Raw genomic sequence first — 6,000 nt, 5'->3', positions numbered from 1 at the left:
ATATAGTGACAATTTAATTTCTATTAAAGACAATATTTGAATAATAGACATTTTAATTGAATTAGCCATTTGTGGTGCTAAGAGTTCACCGGGGAAAAAACTACACAACCATCTCCTCCTCCTTCTCCTCTGTAATAACATGAACAATTTTTCTCATCATGTCCGAATGCATTTAATCCAATAATATATTTCTGATTTCCTTTCCTCACGAATGGGGAAATGTAAGAAATAATAAGCTGTATATATAACAATTAGTCGTCCATATTATATCTAATTTCTTTAATAAACCCAACCATATTATATTTTATTGCATATTATGAAAGTTAATACGCGCATTTTTGATATAAGGTAAGTTTTAATCAACAGAACAAGGAAATACAATGACAAATAATACGCCATAAAGAAATGAAATCTCGTTTCCTATATTAAATTACTGAATTTCATTTCTTGGTTTATGAGATTTTGAAACGAATATATGATCTAAGTCTCTTATAAATCTACAGGAGAATACCAACATTTAAAGCACCAATATACACAACTTTCACTACAAATCGATAAAAATAGTTATATTGATAGAGTTTTTTTGTAATTTTTATTTCATTCACCCAGATATATTCATCTTGGGAAACATAGAACCTTGCCTCTCACATCACTCTAGGAAGTGATAAGACATTGCCTCTCACATCACTCTCTATAAAGTGATAAGACATTGCCTCTCACATCACTCTCTATAAAGTGATAAGACATTGTCTCTCACATCACACTAGAAAGTGAAAAGACATTGTCTCTCACATCACACTAGGAAGTGACAAGACATTGTCTCTCACATCACACTAGGAAGTGACAAGACATTGCCTCTCACATCACACTAGGAAGTGGCAAGGCATTGTCTCTCACATCACTCTAGGAAGTGATATGACATTGCCTCTCATATCACACTAGGAAGTGACAAGACATTGTCTCTCACATCACTCTAGGAAGTGACAAGACATTGTCTCTCACATCACACTAGGAAGTGATAAGACATTGCCTATCATATCACTCTCTATGAAGTGATAAGACATTGCCTCTCACATCACTCTCTATGAAGTGATAAGACATTGCCTCTCACATCACTCTAGGAAGTGATAAGACATTGTCTCTCACATCACTCTCTATGAAGTGATAAGACATTGCCTCTCACATCACTCTAGGAAGTGACAAGACATTGTCTCTCACATCACTCTAGGAAGTGATAAGACATTGCCTCTCATATCACTCTCTATGAAGTGATAAGACATTGTCTCTCACATCACACTAGGAAGTGAAAAGACATTGTCTCTCACATCACACTAGGAAGTGACAAGACATTGTCTCTCACATCACACTAGGAAGTGACAGGGCATTGTCTCTCACATCACTCTAGGAAGTGATATGACATTGCCTCTCATATCACACTAGGAAGTGACAAGACATTGTCTCTCACATCACTCCAGGAAGTGACAAGACATTGTCTCTCACATCACATTAGGAAGTGACAAGATATTGTTTCTCACATCACTCTAGAAAGTGACAAGACATTGTCTCTCACATCACACTAGGAAGTGACAAGACATTGCCTCTCACATCACTCTAGGAAGTGATAATATTGCCTCTGACTTCACATCCACCACATCATGATATGCTTTTCGTGATACAGTCACTAGGCAAATAGTGTAATTGATAATTGTATAATTTTAGGTAATTGTTGGATACACAATGACACCGGCCTGGTTTTAACCTATTATCATGGTATTAACTGGAAACATTAAAAATAGTTATACATAATTCAATATGTCATAGCTCGTTTGAAGTTACAAGGTAACTATAAAACAAATGAAAAAAGCACCAAGTACATGCACACTGAGAAACAAATTGATTCTCTATCAATACATAGCCTGATAGAGAATTCAGGCCATCTCTCCTCAAATGACTGGTAAATATATAAATCATGTATAAGAATCGCTTTACTAAACAGCAACATTGCCTCTGTCCTCCAGACTTAGTGAAAAAATGGACTGGTTTTATAACAAGTCCTTTCACTTGGATAGCCTGCATTTGAACGTAGGGAACCTGATAGAAAATTGCCGAGCGTTCGTTGCAGTTTTAAGAGTTAACAAGCATACATTTACTATACTTTCTCCGTGTGGAGACATCATTAAGGTATTTTATCCCAAAATGTTCCAGAAAGGCAACACCGGATTCCGGGTGTTATTGTGGCACCTGTCAAAAACTCTAGATAAAGATAAGTGGTGTAAATACCAACTATTAAACAAAGCTAACATAAAGTTAAAAATATAACAACTGGATTATGCTACAGACAGATTATTAAATGATTTATATACAGGAGACATCATCACAAAGGAACTGTTGTCAGTAACAGTGTAATACAACACCTATTAAAATATCTGGTAAAACCAGCATTCAGTCTTGAATATTAATAGTCCCACACTTAAAAGGAGTTTTAAAGAGATCTTATTACTAACCATTTGTGATAATTATGACAACTTTGATTATAACAAATACATAAATATTTAAATAGGCAATTGCTGAAAACATGATGAAGTATTTGGGAAGCAAACATCCCGATTCGCTAATCAACATAGCAAAATGATTTCTCAATTAAGTTTGTAGGACGTGTATTAAATAACATAGCCTTTTATAACGATACAACTTTTATGTGAACTTAGGAGACCTGAAGTTGGCGCCCGACACCTCATATGTGATCGACTGATATCAACACCAAGCAATCAATATCGTGTTAATCGCTTTCAAAAATCCACCACATTATCAAGGCACGCCAATTGTAAATACGACTGGTATAATTTAATTAAGTGGTATCATTAGTAAATATGTAAATATCTTTTCTAATTGAGGTTTTGTAATACTGTAATGTGTCAGCAATGTAGTGCGATACGAGAAGACATGTTTAAAACGTTTTTAAATATGCCAATACTGTTCCAAATTGTTTTAATTAAATTATTTGCATTGATTTCTTCAAGGTGTACAGTTTAAGCTGACGTTTTGTGGAAAATCATAATGTAATAATCGAATCAGACAAGTTTAAGTTTAAATAAATAAAGATGAAAGGATGAAGATCGCCTACATCACACGAGGCACTTGTCATTATTATAAGCATACTGCCGTTCTTGATAACTATAACTTCAGTGATCTGGAGGGGATTATAATACTAAACACATTCTAAAATAAAAGGAAAGAGAACACGAACAGCCACAATAATAAATTTCGGACAATATAAATATTTTCAACCGTTATCATCTGTTTCATTTAAGATCGGGTAAACATGTGTTGTTGAACAACTGTGTGAGATACAGTTTTTGAGAACTACCAACAATGAGATTCATCTACTTGAAATGATAAAGATCCTTGTCTCAGCAATTCACACGTGTTTGAACACGGTTTAACCTACCGTCATCGCGTGTGTCATACTTAGGTAATATTTAGATATGTACATTGTATGAAATCAAATAAACTGACACATGTGTCTGTGATCTCATGGTCTCTCTGTAAATGTTATCTCGTGAAGTTCTTGTTTGTCACAGACAAGGTATGATATCTAGATATGACAATCAAATACCGGGCAATCAAATAAATATCAAAAAACAATATATAGATTGATCGGAATTCCCTGTCAACAATAATCTCTTAAAATATTCTTTATTCAAATATAACGAACATGGTGACAACGGTAGAATAACTGTCTATTTCTTCCGACAACATGCTACCTACATTTGTCTGTCGCATCCCAGACAATTTACCTATGTATGTATATTCTACACAGACATCAATAATTAAGTGACATCATATATGTGGACGTCAATAACAGGTGTTGGAACACCACATAAATATGTAATGACCTTCGGCTAATGATATAAATTAGCATAAACAAATGCAGATGGCAGTGTCAGCAAAACTGGAACGGCACATAACGTATAGAAAGACAATAGAAACTGCCGGGAAAAAAACAAAGACAAAAAAACATGAGCCAACGAATAGATAAAGGAAAGAAAAAAGAGAGATGAATTTTAAAACAAGGAGAATATATTAAAGGTAACCTTATTAAAGGGGACCTCTTCAAAAGGATGATTAAAGGTAACATCGAGATATCAGGAATAAAGGGGGACCTTTTCAAAAGGATGATTAAAGGTAACATCGAGATATCAGGAATAAAGGGGACCTTTAGACAAAAGGAGGATTAAAGGTAACACCGAGATATCAGGGATAAAGGGGACCTCAGACAAAAGGATGATTAAAGGTAACATCGAGATATCAGGAATAAAGGGGACATCTAGACAAAAGGGTGATTAAAGGTAACATCGAGATATCAGGAATAAAGGGGATATCTAGACAAATGGATGATTAAAGGTAACACCGAGATATCAGGAATAAAGGAGACGTTTAGACAAAAGGATTATTAAAGGTAACACCGAGATATCAGGAATAAAGGGGACCTTTAGACAAAAGGATGATTAAAGGTAACATCGAGATATCAGGAATAAAGGGGACCTTTAGACAAATGGATGATTAAAGGTAACATCGAGATATCAGGAATAAAGGGGGACCTTTTCAAAAGGATGATTAAAGGTAACATCGAGATATCAGGAATAAAGGGGACCTTTAGACAAAAGGAGGATTAAAGGTAACACCGAGATATCAGGGATAAAGGGGACCTCAGACAAAAGGATGATTAAAGGTAACATCGAGATATCAGGAATAAAGGGGACATCTAGACAAAAGGGTGATTAAAGGTAACATCGAGATATCAGGAATAAAGGGGATATCTAGACAAATGGATGATTAAAGGTAACACCGAGATATCAGAAATAAAGGGGACCTTAAGACAAAAGGATGATTAAAGGTAACACCGAGATATCAGGAATAAAGGAGACCTTTAGACAAAAGGATGATTAAAGGTAACATCGAGATATCAGGAATAAAGGGGACCTTTAGACAAATGGATGATTAAAGGTAACATCGAGATATCAGGAATAGAGGGGGACCTTTTCAAAAGGATGATTAAAGGTAACATCGAGATATCAGGAATAAAGGGGACCTTTAGACAAAAGGAGGATTAAAGGTAACACCGAGATATCAGGGATAAAGGGGACCTCAGACAAAAGGATGATTAAAGGTAACATCGAGATATCAGGAATAAAGGGGACCTTTAGACAAAAGGAGGATTAAAGGTAACACCGAGATATCAGGGATAAAGGGGACCTCAGACAAAAGGATGATTAAAGGTAACATCGATATATCAGGAATAAAGGGGACATCTAGACAAAAGGGTGATTAAAGGTAACAACGAGATATCAGAAATAAAGGGGATATCTAGACAAATGGATGATTAAAGGTAACACCGAGATATCAGAAATAAAGGAGACCTTAAGACAAAAGGATGATTAAAGGTAACATCGAGATATCAGGAATAAAGGGGATATCTAGACAAAAGGATGATTAAAGGTAACACCGAGATATCAGGAATAAAGGAGACCTTTAGACAAAAGGATGATTAAAGATAACACCGAGATATCAGGAATAAAGGAGACCTTTAGACAAAAGGATGATTAAAGGTAACATCGAGATATCAGGAATAAAGGAGACCTTTAGACAAAAGGATGATTAAAGGTAACATCGAGATATCAGGAATAAAGGGGATATCTAGACAAATGGATGATTAAAGGTAACGCCGAGATATCAGGAATAAAGGAGACCTTTAGACAAAAGGATGATTAAAGATAACACCGAGATATCAGAAATAAAGGGCACATCTGGACAAAAGATCAAACACTGATGAGAAGACAAAACAAAAACAACGCTGTAGTGAGAAGAAAGCCGGGCAACTGACGAGACATCAACCAGAAAGAAACAGTAGAAAATGAAGATAAGCCGTAAGGTCTTGTAGAAACCAAATCATAGTGGAGGGTTTTTATACGCCATTTAACTGATCTCTCGATGAAGTAC

The sequence above is a fragment of the Ylistrum balloti genome, unplaced genomic scaffold (genome assembly GCF_031769215.1).
Source record: "Ylistrum balloti isolate Yb309-2 unplaced genomic scaffold, AGI_CSIRO_Ybal_v1 Utg369630, whole genome shotgun sequence".
NCBI classification, from domain to species: Eukaryota; Metazoa; Mollusca; class Bivalvia; order Pectinida; family Pectinidae; genus Ylistrum; species Ylistrum balloti.
Note: the sequence above shows the minus strand (reverse complement) of the source record.